Below are 18858 nucleotides of genomic sequence, written 5' to 3' on the forward strand. Positions count from 1 at the left end.
AGCTTACCTGAAGCTGCGACGTGACAGAAGAAGAGTAAAGCCAATAATTTCTTCATTGTCTTTCTGGAAGTCCTGAAAGTAAAGAAATTCAGTCCAATAATCAGAAACAGATACAGAAAGTGGGGCGTATCCTTCACTGAAGTCACAATCATTACACAGAACATTCTCATCAGGAATGTAACTAGGCTGACTGATGTACTCATACAGATGTGTTTTTAACATTTATTTACTCCTCAGGCTTGTCACAAACAATAAAGGACATACAAGAAACATTTCAAATACACATTGTACAGTTATTTTAAAAGCTTCCTCCAAAAAGTGTCTCTAATTAGACGGACTCAAACAACAAGTCTTTCAGGCTAGTTTCAGTCAGATAGATCCAAATATGCTAGCCTGCAACAGTAAGGCATTAATCCGTACATACCAAAGCACTTTGATGAATATTGCAAACAAATATGAATCAAATAAAAGTTAGAAGGCACAGTTACTGTGTGTAAATGCTCAAATGGTGCAGAAGTTATTTTGGCCTGTGTGATTGGATAGTGCGTCCATTAACTAGACGTTTGTAATGTGAACTGTTAGACATGTCCAAAGTCCGGTCTGGAGTGAAATTGGATCAGATTTTATAGTCTCGTTTTTGTAGTTTCTGTCATAAAATGCTGCATTCATGGCCTGCGCTGTCAAATAGGTGCAGTTACAAGCTGCAATTTTTTGTGCCACCAAATAATGTCAGCAGCACTCTGTTGCCACCTGTGACCCCGTTTGTGATCCCAGTGACTCTTTCCAGCCAATTCCGGAAATGGCAACTGTGGATTTAAAAAACAAACAAACAAACAAGAAAGTTGACTGTGAAGGCCACCACTTCTAGGACAGGAAATTGCAATATTTCTTCAATGTAAAGAGACTAAACCAGTCAAAACTAGCATATGACAAGCTATGAGCCACGGGTGTCCAGAGTTTTGAAGATTTGCAAAGAAAATGCTGGGCTTGTTTGGCTCAATATATTTGTGTGAGCAGACATTTTCTGTTCTGAACTTCAACAAGAACTGCTTGAGGAGACTGAGTGACTCACACATATGATATTTCCAACCCAGTCTCATGGCCAAATGTGAAATACCTACGTTTGTCCACAGAACAAAACGTAACAGTCTCACAATAAAGGTCTGAAAATTGTAAAATGTTTACGTTTTTTTCACCCTATTATTTTCTATTGGCCTGACGACAGGTCACGTGACTGCTTGCTGCGGACCTCTCAAAATGAAAACATGGCGGCCTTTCCTTTCATTCTCGGTGAAAAATGCATTATTTCAAGACAGTTTGCACTTATAAAAAAGCATTTTGGTGACATTTCTAGCGAAAAATATACATTTTAATTTCACAATATTCATTCAGTTCTTGTGTATGATCTTTGGTTTGTTTGTTATTACAATGAATCTTTCACATCTCGGAATGGAATCGTTACATTGTTACGTTTTCCACCGTTGCTGTGGTGGTTGCTAAGGACACGTCCACGGGCTAAACTAAATGGCGTAGGCCTATATGTTATTGTATTTATTTGTTACATTGTGGCATTATCCGAGCTCTTAACATATTTGTGTAGTTACTGACAATATCTATTGTTAACCTTTCCTGCTGTCCGCTTCCTGACCGTGGTCGGGAAAACACAGGGGAGAACTGATACGTTTAACTGCTTCTATTTAAATAAAATGTGCGGAGACGGTCGTTCAGTCTTTCTTATTTACTGAAGAACGGTGCATTAAATTATTCCAATTATCACAGTTTCTTCTGGCGTGGTCTTTACCGGCTAACACATCCTTCTGAACAACAACATAACAACATTCAGTGAAAGTTGCACTTCCGGCACCTTTCTTCTTCGGTGGTGTCTGTGTAAAACAATGTCCAACATGCAAACAGCACATCTAGCGCCATGAAGCACAAAATGCAGGTGTAAATCAATGGCTGTGTCCGAAATGGTATACTAGCGTACTACTCATACTAAGTGTGATGTCAAAATAAGTATGTAGTGCGTTCACATTAGATAGTATGAAAAGATTGAGTACGCGAGAAATACCCGGATGTATACTATATCCGGAAAATTTTTAACACCCTAGTCATACTCAACCGCCCCATAAAGCTTTGCGAGCTACCCACCGAAATGGAAGCCTCCGCGAGATCTGTGGCCGGACCAGGGCGATTTTTATTTTATTTTATGTGGTTAAGTAGTCATCCTAATCACCCCACAGATTTGAGAAATAGGCGTTTTCTGACCAACGTTTTAAATTTGTCAGACGCCCCAGAACGTGCTACTGAATGCTAGCAGCTAGTTGCAGCAGCTCGCTTTGCATACAGAACAAGTAGCAGCTACCTCCAGTAGCCTGCAGCTACAATTGAAACGATTCGCATAATCTGGCTAATAACTGCATGAGGAGTGCTGGCTTGAAATTGACACATTAATGATGCGACTGTTTCTTAGCGCAAAATTGACCTGAAGCCGGCATTCAGCCGAGATATTTGATAGCCGTACTTCCGGTTTTTGTCGTCAGAGGTTTGAAATGCATTATGGGAAACGTAGTAGTATACTACAGTGTGAACGGTTGGCATTCTAATCATACTTATAGTATGTAGTATACAGTATATACTCATTGAGTATGTAGTATGTAGTACGTTAGTATGCGAAAAAAAAGAAAAAAAAAACTAAAAAAAAAAGTATGCGATTTCGGACACAGCCAATGACATCTTACAATTACAATGTCCTGTCTTTTAACTAATAAAGACACATTACCCACATATAAAGAACTTCACATCAGTGATGAAATAAAGATACAAGAACCGTCTTCTCCAGGGCCAAAGTAGCTTCCTTCGGGGCTAACTCCCAAGACTCGACTCCACACTTGTTGCGGCGGTGGCACAAACACACCCAAAAGACAGAGGCCGTTTTACCGAAGAGAGGGTCTCTTTATTAACTAACTGCACTGTTATCAGCAACATGCCATTGCTCACTACCTGCCCCGGTCGCCATCTCAGTCGTCTCTCTTCTACGTCTCTATAAGATAATATTATCTCTATAATAAATAATATTTTGGATTTCAATTAATTAGATAATCAACAAATTGACGTAATTTCCTGGTGGTTGTGTTTATGCAGCCTATTAAATACCTTTTCCCCCATGAAATAAAGTACAATCCATACATCATGGTCCGGTGTTCATTGTTTGTTTTGTTCACTGACATAGTGCAATAAAGTTGTTGTTTTTTTAAACCATCCAGTACCGTAATGAATATTGAATGAATATGGCATCTCGTTTACATCTCTTATTAAGGAGCGAGAAATTTGCTGACGGTGATTTATGATTCAAGACAAGCAGAGGACACACTGTGTGCCCCTTTAATGTCCAAAAGGCCAATTAAGGTCAAAATCTCACAGATTCTTTGACCAATTTGGACCAACCTGCACATGCTTAATATTGGGTCCTAAAGCAATACTGGTGTATGTTTTCAGACCACCAGGACCTACAACGGCAAAATAGGAGCAAAAAAGACACTGGAACAGGGGCCTTTTTTAAGATGGAAATGTAAAATGAATGAGAAACAGTGTGAGAACATCAATCAAAGTGCATAAAGTCATAGAACAGGGTGTGCTGAATGCTCTGGGAACAAGTCTGCAGTGAAAACACCTTTGAAGGGGTCAAGGGTCACTAAATCTGAAGACTTCAAACGAAGGAGACATTTTGTGCAACATATCAAGTATCATAAAAGTCATTCCCAATGGAATTCAAGTCTGATATTGTGTGGGACTATTCAGAGCAGTCACATGAAGCACTGTATCTGTTTTCAAGGGTCTAGCCCCATGGGAACCCGCTTTTTTCAGCAGTGAGGCCTACTAGTGGTGATGAAGCCTGAGGCTTTCAAACATGTAAAAAATATTCCTGCTCGATCATTTTTGGGTCGAGTGACACCAAATCAGACACACTCCTACTAGACCACCCCCTGACCTTGCATATTTTTTTCCAGAGAGTTAGCTTAAAAGGGGCCCGAGCACAGGCCTGTTTTCACTCGACGATTAACCCTTTAATGCCCAAATGCTTCAAAATGGGCTAAAAAGGTCAAAATCTCACACATTCCTTAACCAATTTGGAGCAAACTGCACAGGTTCTATATATAGAGGCTGATGTAAATGCACATGCACGTTTTCGGACCTCCAGGGGCCCTGAAGAAGGAATGAGGGCCAAAAAAACATGTTTTTTCATAAATGTCCCTCTTTTGCTCTCATTTCTCTTCTGTTACACTCAGAGAACTTAAACCTGGGATCTGGTACCTCTGATACATCTAAAATCTAAATCCACTGGAACTGTTTCGCTAGCCCCTCCCAAACTGGAAGTAGCTCCAGGAATGACCTAGAGACTTGTGCTTCAACTCAATTGTTCACCAAGGTCACCTGAATCACCCCTAAAGGTTTCAGCTCATTTGATGCAAAAAATACTAATTTATGGGGCTTCAATGTCCAGAAATGTGACATTTTGACCCTGCGACAGGGGTCACAGGAAGGTCACAGAAACACCAAACCACCACAGTTCAGCTCCAAATATAGCCTAGTATAACATACTAAAAGATCAGCCCCAGGGTCCCAGTAGAAAAATCTGACCAAGTGTTCATGTTAGGAAAACCGTAACCCTTGTCAGACTATTGGACCCTGAGAACCTTCTGCCAGTGGAATTAGACCCTCACCCTCATTGTTTACCCGAACGGGACGATGGTACCATGTTGAAATTTGGAATTCTACAATTCTACAATTTCATTTAGCAGATGCTTTTGTCCAAAGCGACGTACAACACAAGCAAGAATTCAGACATAAGGAAAAACCTGTAAGTGCAAAAAGTGCTTCAAGTGCGATTGGTCAAAGGTGTTGCCATCAAGTTGCAGAAGAATTGCCAATCACCCACTCCTATTATTGGACATTAGACGTCTACAGGAACCGATAATCTTTAGTTTTTTTAAATTAATTCGTGTTTAAAGCAGAGAAGAATGGCACATCTCTCTATATAAATGACAGATTATCTGTCAGCTGAAAATAATAGATACATGTTTATAGAAAGTTAAGTCAGATGTTTGTGCTCTATGACAGAAATGAAGTGTCATCTCTCAATTCTTATCTAAACAGCTGCTAATAGTAAAATGTTATTAAAATATTATTAGTTTTCTTGAGGTTTTTGTCACTTTTACTAAACAAAAAGTGAAATCTTGCGCGTGAAAACATAAAGCTGTAGAGTTTTGGCTCTTATAACTTCTTTCCTCCATTTCATAAAAGTCTGCAAATAATACAAAATAGAGAAAAACATTCAATGTTACTAGAATTTCCAAAAATAAAGTCTTTCTTAAGTGTAAATTGTCGTTGAATCAGATGCGAATGCAAAATAAATGTCTTCAATGCGTGTTTTTAAGATGGAGTTTTCTTGAAGTTCACGAACAACCTCAGTCTGAGAGGAGGATTCATTTTGCAGTTTGAGGATCCTGATTTCAATAATCAGTTGTGCAACTTAAGAGACATCAAAGACCTTCCTGTGGACCGGGCAACTTTGAAGATTCTGTTCACAGCTTGTGGTGATGCCTCAGACTCTACGCTGGACACAGCCAGTCTTCCATCACTCAGTAGTGGGGATTCTGGCGAATGGCCTGACCCCTTCCCAATCCACAGTTTTCACATGATGTGGAGCTCCAACTGAAAGAAGCAAATTGTAGATATACTAAAGATGGAGCTGTGATGATGATTCCTAAAAGCTTAAAGACTGATGTCCTTGACACACAAGATTAGTGCTTATCCTGAGAGGCAACACTATGAGAATGTAGCCAGAGCACTGGTGGAGAAGCATCCCTGTTTCCGAGAACCAGGCTCCGAGAAAGGATGGTACTCATGGTTTCACAGCCTGAAGTTTAAGCTTGGCAACTACCGGCAAAAGTTAAGTGCTGCAGGTTGCCCTGAAGTGGTCATAAACAAATGAAAAGGAGGAGCCTCTAAGGGAAAATGTGTCAAGAAGTCAAAAGAGGTGAAGTGAACTACTGTCCTGATCCAGCTGAAGGACAGAATCCTGAAAACATGGAGGAAAAGCGCAAGATAATGGAGGTTGAAATGCTGAAAAGTGTCCCCGATCACCAGCTGCTAGAAGATCTGATGGTGGCTACGTTTTCCCTGTGCAGAAAAGAGATCGTTGGAGATCAACCACACATCACAGAACTCATTTCCCGATGGCCAGCTCTGTTTCATGAGAGACAGGTACTTTATTGTGCATTAACCTTAAGGTACTGTTGTGTTTTTTTTCTGCCAAAAAGGGTTGAACATTAGAAGTAATTGACCATAACTTTAATTTATGTAAGACAGTTAAAACAATTTTGGTGAGGAAACGTAATTATACATAAATTTTTAAATATGTGATTTCAAACATTTTGAAATGTCAAAAATTAACTAAGGAAAAATTTACTATCCTTGCGTCCTGTTTTGGCCATTTAAAAGCCACAAACTTTAGCTGCTGTAAAAGAAAACATATATATATATATATATATATATATATATATATACACACACACACACTTTTTTCCATTTCTCTTTATCAAGCTCAGCTGTATTGTATGAAAATGTTTTTTTCCCTCTTCTTTTGCTTGGTTCTCTTCATCAGGCTCAGTCCTGATTTAAAAAAATGAATATTTGAAAAAAATATGCTTTTTAACCTTTAAATGCCAATGTCATAGGAGGTGTCACTGATTTGGGGAAAAGTGCTATATAAACGATTTTCAATATTAAAATGATCAGAGGCTGGAGATATTTTATGTGCTATCAGTCTTGTCTCCCGTCTCCGATCATTATTTATATTAAAAGTCTGTCATTTTGTGTGTGTTTTTTCCCCAAATCATTTATGTTTCCATAATATCCGTATTTTAAAAAATATTATTTTTAATAAGGGCTGATGTTGAGAGAGATTTGAGCAACAAAAAAAAAACAAATATGAAAAAAAATGAAACAAATATTTATCTGACTTATTTTTACAACAGCTAAAGTCTCTGCTTTTAAACAGCCAAAACAGAACATAAAGAAGTAGAGATTAAAATATGATGCTGTATGGCGTTATATTTGTGTCACAATCCTGAGCGCACAGTGTAAAATTTTAAGCACAGAAAAAATTTTGAGCAAAGAAAAACTTAATCTGAGCAAACAAAAATCTATTCTGCACTCAAAAAATATATTTTTATATTTTCAACTATCCACATACACACACAATCTTAATGCTTTTCACTTGGTTTTTCACTCTGCTCTCCTGTGGATCTCTGCTCTACGTCCTCGCTACGTCTCTCTCGCTCTCGCTCAACATCTGCTCTCTGCACACGCTCAAATCTGCCTTCACGCTCGCTCAACTCTGCACTGCGTTACAAATGTGCCACAATTCCAGCCAATCACAGACTTCTGATTCTATCCAATCGGGTCCCTGTTTCGGCCGCCTCTCGGAAGAGCTGTTAAAAACGATCGCTAAATCAACTGGAGTTTTGCGATATACGCTGGACTACGACAGATTTGCGGTGAGTATTGTTTTATTATTGAATTACATTAAATAAAGCACTATTTTGTTTAGTGTGTTAAATACAGGTGTAATGTTTTGGTACGGTTTTGCAGAAAGTCAGTCCTGCTTCCGCAACAAAACGAGGGATTTAGCAGATGTGCTAGCTAAACAGCATGACAGATCCAAATAATGACAACCCAAATACTCCGCCACCATGTCAGGTTAGTTAAGATTTTTGGGTTTTAAAATTTTTTATTAGCTGTGCTTTTGATTAAACTTTCTATTAACCAACCTTTCAGATTAAAGCTGATTTACTAGCAGGAGTCAAAGCTGTAGAGCTTAAGCTAACCTAATAGCTAATGAAAACGTTGTTGCACATGACTGTTTGATTTCAAAGTGTTAAATACTTTGTGTTTTGACAGAACATATTAACTTTATATTTGGTATTGATTTAGGGTCAAAGTGCGATTGAGTTAGCAGCCAGAAATCTAGTAACTTTGTTGGTTAACACCATGGCCACAACTAGTTCACCAAGCCCTACAGAGACCAGACAGCCAGAGCCTAGAAATGGAACTGTACAGCAAGAGATGGCAAGGTTTGTGCACGTTTACTCAATCATATATTTTTATTCGTAATATTGTGAATTTGATGTTCTCATTTGGTTTGTGGATGTGTTTAACAGAGACATTTAAATTCATATATAATCAGAACTGAGAGAGTCTAAAAAAATCAAATTATCTAATATTTGACTATTTATATTATTTATAAATGCATACATATATATGTCCTGTACAGATCTTTTCCAGGATACTTCAGATCAAACTTTAGTTGAGGTAAAAAGAGGTGTTTAACTTCCACCAAGCAGCCTCCGAGAACAACCAGCAAGACCATTACTCTCATTTTTTATCTGCTTCCAAAAAACACACCCTACACACCTTTGCCAGTTGAGGAGCTTGAACTCCTTCAAGCTGGCATGAGAAGACAAACGGTGTCGCTGCCTGACGACAGTGACCATGCAGAGGTACAGTAGTCAGTTCATAGTTTTGACTTTCTGTGTTTAAGGGGGTCACTGGGCAACACTTTTAACCCAAATTACATGTTAACGTCTATATTGTAGTGTTTTATTTCTCTCTTTCTTTTCTTTGTTGTCAGATTTCAAAGGCCCTGGCTGAAACATTCCCAAAAATGGAAGATCTTTATGGGGGATGGCTCTTGCATAAAGCAACAGGTTTGTAAGGCCAGGATTGTGTATTTTTGTATCACATCCCACTCCTGTAGTTGTAATTTATTTTAGTTGTACATAAGGGCTATTGCTGCACAGGCATTTAGTTGTAAGCATTAGAGATGGCTCGTTGACAATAAATAGGTGTATTTTTAATTAGAATATGTTTGTGTTTCTTACAATAAATGTGGCAGTGGTCGACAGAAGCTCACTGTAATTCCACCAGAAGCAAAGGGTTATTCTGTAAAGGTTGTTGCTAGAGGTACGGACCCGTACCCGTAGCCTGTGGACTACGGATACGGCACTTGCCATTTGCCAATCAGATACGCGAGATCTAGTCACGTGACTCCCGGTAGACGCTAGCTGTATGGACCCGTAGCATCGGTACGACAGGTACGGACCCTAAACCTGACCCTAACACTAACCCTAACCTTAACCTTTGCTTACCTTTCAACAGTTTGCAGTGGTTAGCAGCTTCTTGACTCGCGAGACTCGCGTACGGGTCCGTATCTGTCTGGCAAATGGAAAGTGCCGTATCCGTAGGCCACAGGCTACGGGTACGGACCCGTATCCGTAGACACTACCTTCTGTAAAAACTCTGAGAGCTCAGTCAGGAGGGGGTAAAGCCACTATTTACATAGTGCCACTACAGGAGACATTAGACACCTCTCCTCTGCCTCCTGACTCGCAGCACTTTTCAAAGATGCCAAAGAAGACATGTTAGCAGTGTAATGAAGTGATGCCTCTGCAGATGCTTGCAATAAAGGAAAATCACTTTGTGATGAGAGTGATGAAGAGGTGAGAAAAATAGTTTGTGTTTCATTGTGATGGAAACGACAAAACATACAGTGTTTATTAAAGTGGCTGTTTTGTAAATCTGCAGTACTCTGAGCTATGCATACTTTCACTTTCTACATTTTTCGCTTAACATTGAACACTTTCAGGTTGAACATGTGGCTGATGCACAGTCTCTGATGTTGCTGGCTGATGAAGTTATAAACTGTGGATACACAAGCCAGATCAAGCTGGATAATAAACAAAACATCATTCGGTAAGAAAAAACAACTGTCATTTAAATATTTTTAATTTTTAAACCAGTTTTTGATTTTTGTGTTCTTTCTTTCATAGTACTATTGTCTTGCACTCTACCACAAGACTGATTCCAATGCTTCAGCAAGTGAGAAAGGCCATGGAACTGTATGGTCTGCTCAGTCAGATGGCTGCAAACCCTGAAGCTTGCCACACACTCTTTGTTCCTGGGAAGATCATCAAAGTAAGCATTATTCATAACAGTTTAACTCACCGTGTTCTTGCAGACAATCGCCCTGTTCTGGATTTTGTTCTTTGTTATATATGTATATGAATTTTAACACCAATTGTATATTCACTTATTCTTTTTAGCCAGATGCTGATTTCATAATGATGAACTGCCGACCACAGCTCAGTGAAAAGGGGACATCTCAGGAGAGAACTGAGAGATTATAAACTTCATGCAAGATTTTTGCCAGGAGCTTGAAATATCAGGTACTATGCTATACAGGACTGTAGGCAAGTAACTAATAATGAGTACAGTTGAGGTATCCAGTAGGTCTGTTATGCTGTTATGCCACTTGTCCAATTTTTTTTTTAATTTACTTATTTCGAACATGAAATTAACAGACAGCCGATGCAGCTTATACAAAATAAAACCGCAGCTAAAACAAGGCATCACATAAATTTACAAATCATACATGTTCGAAAGGGAGTGGGAAGAAGACAGAACTTATTTAATCCCACCCCAAACAAGGTTACTTTATTAACAATTTATTTCTATATAACCAAAATTGAATGGCAATAACATATAGCTATCTAACACACCAGAAGCAAGCGTCACAGCAAATCAAAACAAAGTAGTTCTGAGTGCTCACACTTATCATGACAGGGTTGTCTCTTCCAGGATGATAATAACCAGGCTATAAGATGATTACACGATTACTACATGATTATTTAAATTGAAATTCCTTAAGTTCAAATTGTTTGTAACATGTTTTATTTCTTATATTTTAAACATCACAATGCTGCAGCTGAGGAGCCCCACTCTCTTGTAGTTCAGCATGTGCTCCAGTGGTTGACCGGGCAAGCCCACATTCCCATCCTCCCTGATGAAAAGAGACATTTCAAAATAATATTCACGTTTGACCACGACTGCAGGGAGCGACTTGGAGATCACTCCATTTGTTACCAAATTGTGAGCGCATGCACTCGTACAGTAACTTTTCCAGTGCAGCATCTCAACACTTACACTGAATTCAGAAGACTTATGAGTGAAGCAGTTAGATATGGTGGTGGCTTCCACAGAGTTTAACAGAAATAGCCCTCTGGTAATCTGAAACAAAAAATGAGAAGCTATTTCTAAACATTAACTGATAGAATATGTTCATCACTAATGAAAAAAGCAAAACAATTGTTCCTGTTAGCTCAGTGTTTGACTTCCTCTTCAGTCATACAGATTCCCTTTATCCAGGGTTCTCTTGCTTTTATTAGTTAGAAAAGCTTCAATAATTTTTGTCACTGTGCTGGAATATTTGTTGACTTTCAAGTTCTTGTCCAAATGTCTATTGGTTGGACACCTGTTGCAAGAGCCTTATGTATAAGTCACGACCATGTGACTCTGAATGTTCCAGAGGGTTGATAGTTCTCTGAAGTTCTTCCAGGGCTTCATCATCCAGTGGGCACTCAAATTCAGGAACCACAACTGTGCCATGAGAGTCTTCCTGCAGCACAGCACTCTCCCAGTCAACGCCTGGGTCCTGAAGGTCCTTTGAATTCAAAACATATCAGTCAGGAATGGATACTTGTTGAAATACAGTTTTGGTATTTGTGTGAGTTTTTTTTTAATAATAAACACAACATTACAAAAACTGATGCTTTATTTTTATTCATCAGCATAGAAATTACTTCATTAGAAATAGAAACGAAAAAAAAATCAGGATCATCCCACAAATTATGACATATTTCCTGATTCAGGCCTTATAAACAGTACAGTACTCGTCATTTTATGAAAATATGTGGGCTTTGTAAACTACAGTCTTTAATAGTCTAATCTTTCAGAATGCGTAGCAGATACGTACTGCTCAGTCTTACAACTCAACTTCTTAAAATACATGTTCTACTTGTTTTTACATTGTACCTCGAGTCTCTCCCCCTCATCCAGATCTTGTAGACGTCCCATGCACCACAGCTGTTCAGGGGTGAGACCTCCCTCTGTCTGCAGAGAATGATTATTCCATCCTTCAGTAAAGGTATCAAGATCAGATTAATCTCTCTCTAGTAACAGGCTATGTACCACAGGCTTTTAAGGTTGCTGTCATCAAACCTTTGCTTAAAAAGCCCACTTTAGATCCAGATGTGTTAGCTAACTATAGACCGATATCCAACCTACCATTTCTCTCTAAAATTCTGGAAAGAACAGTTGCAAATCAATTATGTGAACACCTACAAAGGAATAATTTGTTTGAAATGTTTCAGTCAGGCTTCAGAGTGCATCATAGCACAGAAACAGCTCTAGTGAAAGTTACTAATGACCTTCTCATAGCATCAGATAATGGACTAGTCTCTATACTTGTTTTGTTAGATCTTAGTGCAGCGTTTGACACAATCGACCACAAAATTTTATTACAGCGTCTAGAATATTCAATTGGCATTAAAGGGACAGCACTGGATTGGTTTAAATCCTACTTATCAGATAGGTTCCAGTTTGTGCATGTCAACAATGACTCTTCTGAGCAGACTAAAGTTAATCACGGAGTTCCTCAGGGTTCTGTCTTAGGACCGATACTTTTCACATTATACATGCTTCCTTTAGGCAATATTATTAGGAAGCATTGTATTAACTTCCATTGTTATGCAGATGACACACAATTGTATTTATCTATGAAGCCAGATGAAACTGATCAGTTAGCGAGACTGCAAGATTGTCTTAAGGACATTAAAACCTGGATGACTTTTAACTTCCTACTGCTAAATTCAGACAAAACTGAAGTCATTGTATTTGGCCCCAAACATCTTAGAAACTCGCTTACAAAGCAAATAGTTACTCTGGATGGCATCACATTGGCCTCCAGTACTACTGTGAGGAATCTTGGAGTTATTTTTGACCAGGACATGTCCTTTAACTCACACATAAAGCAAGTCTGTAGGACTTCCTTTTTTCACCTGCGTAATATTGTAAAAATCAGGAACATTCTGTCTCAGAGTGATGCAGAAAAATTAGTTCATGCTTTTGTTACTTCCAGGCTTGACTATTGCAATTCCTTATTATCGGGTTGTCCAAATAGCTCTCTCAAACATCTACAGTTGATCCAAAACGCTGCTGCGAGAGTACTGACAGGAGTTAGCAAAGGAGATCATATTTCCCCTATACTTGCTTCTCTTCACTGGCTTCCTGTTAAATCCAGAATAGAATTTAAAATCCTTCTTCTGACATATAAAGCTCTTAATAACCAATCTCCATCATATCTTAAAGATCTGATAGTACCTTATTATCCTAGTAGAACTCTTCGCTCTCAAACTGCAGGCTTACTTGTTGTTCCTAGAATTTCTAAAAGTAGAATGGGAGGCAGAGCCTTCAGTTATCAGGCGCCTCTCCTGTGGAACCTGCTCCCAGTTTGGGTTCGGGAGGCAGACACCCTCTCTATTTTTAAGACCAGGCTTAAAACGTTCCTTTTTGACAAATCTTATAGTTGGGGCTGACTGGGTGACCCACAGAGGTTCGGCTTGTGTCTTCATTGTACAGCTGACCCCCTCTTGGACGTCCCTTCGTTCTGCCCCTAGTCGTGCTGCTTTAGGCCTATAGGCTGCTGGGGGACTTTTCTTGACGCACTGAGCCCTTCTCTATCTACCTTTACATTTAATATGTATACCGTTATTGCAGTACATTCACTCTGTTTCCCCCTGTGCTATTTCTCCGAGTGTCCCTGGTCCCAGAGCTGGATGCTTCAGATCTGCGGTCGATGTTCCACCAGCTGGTCCAGTCTCCACCATGTCCACTGTGGGATGCTGCTGCTGACCTTCCTCCAGCCCTCTGCTTCCAATTCCCTTTTTCCACCAGTCAATTCTGCATCGCCTTCACTATACTGTTATGCTAACTTACATACTGTTTGAATTTTACTGCTAGCTATATAAGGAGTATGTTTAATGTCAGAGCCGTACATCATAAGAGTAAACTATGAGTCAGTTTTCAATGTTAGCTTATACTTTGTCTGTGTCACATATCCTGTCATGCATGTATCCAAATGTGTGTTGTGTTTTCCTTGCTTTCTCACCCCTCCCTCTTCTCCCATCCCTCCCCCTTGCCCTCTTCTGTCCTTCTCAACCCGCCCGGCCAGCAGGCAGATGGGTCCCCCCTATTTAGAGCCGGGTTCTGCTCGAGGTTTCTTCCCTGTTAAAAGGGTGTTTTTCCTTGCCACTGTCGCCTTTGGGCTTGCTCTGGGGGTCAGGCATATGGGTTCTGTAAAGCGTCTTGAGACGATTTGACTGTAATTGACGCTATATAAATAAAATTGAATTGAATTGAATTGAAGATCTGCCCGGAGTCGAGGGACAAAGACGTAGTGCACACCAAAGAGAAGAGTGGCATCAGATATGTCAAGTAGACCATCCTCTTCCAGAGAGTGAAGAATGTCATGGTACTTTTTCCAGAGATGAAGCTCGATCTTCCTGTTCCCCGTGTGGCAAACATGAAATGTGCAATATCCAGGTTTTCTACTCCCTGATCTGCCCTAACCCTGTAACCAAAATAAATAAAGTTGTATCAGTAATAGTTAATGCAACTTATACAGATTTAATCAAACTTCATATAACTAGAGAATTTTAATCAGGTCAGCATACCTTGACGGTAAGCCATGAAGCTGGACCGATGTGATGAAGAATGAGAATGCAGCTTGTGCTTTGTTATTTGTTGCAGCATCCAAGTACAAGACCTGCAGTAAAACCACACGGATAATGTACAGATCTGTGTTTAGCTAACAGCATATTATAACATTGTTCTTTGTAGCATTTGGTATTTCATTTGTTGTGTTATTTTATTTTTTAAAAAAAACAATGTGGTATATCCTACAAACAAAAACACTCCATACAATGAGTTTATTAGACACATACAGCTGAAACCAATGCAGCAAAATTTTTCATTGAACCAATTGCACGTTTAAATAATATTCAAAAATGTAATAAAGCACAAAAAAAAATTGGATCCCAAATACACAACTTTATATTCATTTTACCTTCTGCAAAGTGAATGGGGCTGTAGTTCTGCCAACAGTTACTATCTGAGATATACTACATCTTTAAATAACTTTTTTATTAATGTTTTTGTGTGCTTTCTGCTAGAAATGGTAGGGTGAAAGTGTGACAAGCTCTGCTTCACTCGTCTCAATGATCATATACAGGGCACTTACAAAAAGACAATATTGCTCTTCAGATTACTTGTATGTAAAAATGTATCCAGATGAGATATTAAATGTTTGATTACGTTATAATTATCATTAATTTCATACTGAAAGCCACTGGCTAAAACAAATACTCAAAACCAAGTTGAAAGGCTGGCATACTGATCTCTGTGTACTTGGCTGTATTTATTATTCCAAAGCCATCACCAGTGATCTGTACCCTTTGGTTGAAGATTATGATAAAAGTACCTACAGTTTTAAACGGCTGTTCATAAAGCTAAGTCAGCCATGTCCAAGTTTCTGATATATACATAAGGATCAAATTACTCTGATTTATAGCTGCAAAACTTCACACATACAGTCATATAAATTTAAGAGTAAAAAATGACCTTCCTTGAGTAGCCATCCACTCCACCAAAGACCACAATGTTGTACCTGTTCAAGATGGGGAGTACTATTTCAATAATGCTGCTCATGTGTGAGTCGTGTCAGCTAATTGCAGACTGTTCTAAATTGCAACAACCTTTTTTGAATGCAAATATTCTATTAAAAGATGTTTGGGGGACATGTTTAAATTAGGGGCTCCATAATGTATTCCCAAGTAACAAACAAGATAAACTTCACTGAAGTATTTTTAATGACATTCCTCTTACTGTTTACTTTGTGTGAAATAGTCTGAGCAAGCTTATTTACCTTATGAGTTTATGATTTGTGTCAATGTGGACAAGGGACAGAGGGCCTTGCACAGAGTAACTTCGTCAAACAACACATCCTATTTTAGTGAGCTGTGAGAAGATCACAGTTGAATATTACACGTAAAAACAAAAGCATTATTCTTAGATAGTGTATCTGTTCCATCAGTTTGTATGTTTGTCAAGTTTGTGAATTAATTGTTGCGGTGAGAGCTACTGATTGAGCTAGCAGCCAACAAATCTAGTGTCCCTTAGCAAGCGAATAGAAACATACAAATCAATGAAACAGACACACAGACTTTCATGCAAGCTTACATGACAAAATATTTTTGCAAAACCAACTACTTACATGTGGATGTGGTGCACCGTTGTGTTGCCGTTCAGGATCCGACATGGTCCAGCTTTGCTAATCTTGGCTAATTAAATGAGGGGGGGAAAAAACGTTACATATCGTCCAGTGGCTCTGAAATGTGGATTTAAACGTTACACCTGTATTTAACACACTAAACAAAATAGTGCTTTATTTAATGTAATTCAATAATAAAACAATACTCACCGCAAATCTGTCGTAGTCCAGTGTATATCGCAAAACTCCAGTTGATTTAGCGATCGTTTTTAACAGCGCTTCCGAGAGGCGGCCGAAACAGGGACCCGATTGGATAGAATCAGAAGTCTGTGATTGGCTGGAATTGTGGCACATTTGTAACGCTGTGCAGAGCTGAGCGAGCATGAAGGCAGATTTGAGCGTGTGCAGAGAGCAGATGTTGAGCGAGAGCGAGAGAGACGTAGCAAGGACGTAGAGCACAGATCCACAGGAGAGTAGAGTGAAAAACCGAGTGAAAAGCATTAAGATTGTGTGTGTATGTGGATAGTTGCAAATATAAAAATATATTTTTTGAGTGCAGAAGAGATTTTTGTTTGCTCAGATTAAGTTTTTCTTTGCTCAAAATTTTTTTCTGTGCTCAAAATTTCACACTGTGTGCTCAGGATTGTGGCACAAATATAACTCCATACATGACTCCGTTTCACAAGAAGTCGCCCTGCAGTCACATTAGCAGCATAGCGGCACAAACTCTTCACACGTACCAGACAGGGAATGAAAAAACAGAGGCATTTTTGAGAAATTTGATCTTGCTTCGGAGTCCGACAACATTAGCATAGCATTAGCATGGATATCTCTGTCTTTTGTCTTCTGTTTACTAACACAGGCGAAGTGAAGCGTGACGTCAGGCTTGATAGGTCCACGTGATACGGGGGTGGGGGGGAATACAGCACTGACATACAGTCTATGTCATATACTCTATGAGCATGCTGTAAATCTAGTCACTGGAAGTATTTTGCACTGATCAAACATACAAACGTTACCTTACTACAGGTATTTGTTTCAAAGGTTTATGTTGTGAAAAACTGAGATTACTGAGATACCTTTCTGTGTCCAGCTGCTCTCCCTGCCTTGAAATACACCCAGAGGATAAATAAAGTTTTTGAATTGAAATGATTTTACTGACATCTGAAAGTGTTGCATGTGTTCTGCTCTCTCATACTGGATGGAATAGAGCTCCATTGTTGTGCAGCTTTAATAGAAAATGCAGACTGACAAACATAGCTCCTTCTCAAAGAGATAATGAAATCCTCCCTTATTATACTTGTGATTTGGTTTCTGTGTCTAAATGTTGTTTCTGTTGATGCATTTATGCAACTATTAATTTAGTGTGAAGCTGCAGTTTTTGTTATGAAGACTTTTATAATTTAAACCAGTCTGGTAATGTGTTTGCAGTGTCATCAACGTTTCAGTGAAGACACAAACGGAGCTGCTGTAATGATGTAGGTCTGTGGTTTCAGAGATGTCTTCTTCGTCTCGCGATATTTCATGGCCGACCTCACTACTATCCTTTTGAATATGTTGTCAGTGATGCAGATTGTTCCAGTAATTTTGCAAAAGGTTATGTTTGCAGGACACTTATTATGACTTACTCCTGAAATTACAGCCCACAGGTATTAGAGGTAGTATGTTTGCTGAATTGGCTGTGTTTAACTCAACGTTGCATTTTTTCTTTCAGTCAGTAGCCTCCTAACACCTGAGCTTTGGTTGGGCTTCCACTTTAGTTTTCTTCTAGTTATTTAGAGGAGTAACCAAAAAATATAATCGAATAATATTGAATATCTGATTATTATGTTATACGATGTTGATAATATCTTTATATTGTCATTATTATTGTTGCTATTATTATTATTAGTAGTCGTATTGTTGTTATTATTATTATTGTTAATGTGAACAATAGGTTCTTTTAAAAAAAAAGAAAAAAAGAATGACGTCCACACATGTGAACTCCAGGTTTTAGGAGGTTAAAAGTGTATAATCTACATACAGTGCTGTGAAAAGCATTTTCTCCCAGACATTTAGTTTCAGTTTCACCATCCACACCTACATATGATTCCTGCCAGACTTGCTGAATCTAAACATCAATAAATTCTTTATTTGGAATAACCCCTTGAGGTGTGTCACCTCGTTTTCGAGGGGGTCCAGTTAGGCAACAGTACAGCAATATTACAACACAATACAATACAACACACAAGCACATTCACACACAAACACAAATACAAAGGATATTCAACCAAACTACCATAATACAGTCTTTATCTGCAGTGACTCAGAAATGGACAAGGTAGGAAAATAACATGAGGAGGTGATGAAATAAAAAGATCCCTCAACCACAAAAGCATTCAACAAAGCACGTTTGAATAAACTTAGATTAGGGAGGGATCTAATGTTAGCAGGAAGATTGTTCCAGTCAGCAGGAGCTTTGAACTTGAAGGCCTTTTTACCAATAGCCTTCTTAACATGAGGAACAGAGAAGAAGAGCTGAGAGGTATGTCTTACTTGGTGTGAAGACGAAAAACGAGACAAGTACTATTTCAGATATGGTGGATAGTTTAAGTTGTAACATTTATATATGAATACAAGCCAGTGCATAT

General features: G+C 38.8%; 1 long non-coding RNA gene across 1 annotated transcript; it reads left to right on the forward strand.

Moving 5' to 3' along the window:
- Window positions 1–8199: 8199 nt before the first annotated feature.
- LOC127536254 (uncharacterized) lies at window positions 8200–10532 on the forward strand. The gene is made up of 5 exons (XR_007945245.1): window positions 8200–8564; window positions 8696–8771; window positions 9710–9816; window positions 9921–10038; window positions 10167–10532. It is a non-coding gene; the product is annotated as an uncharacterized LOC127536254 (long non-coding RNA).
- Window positions 10533–18858: the final 8326 nt, after the last annotated feature.

The sequence above is a fragment of the Acanthochromis polyacanthus genome, chromosome 11 (assembly GCF_021347895.1).
Source record: "Acanthochromis polyacanthus isolate Apoly-LR-REF ecotype Palm Island chromosome 11, KAUST_Apoly_ChrSc, whole genome shotgun sequence".
NCBI classification, from domain to species: domain Eukaryota; kingdom Metazoa; phylum Chordata; class Actinopteri; family Pomacentridae; genus Acanthochromis; species Acanthochromis polyacanthus.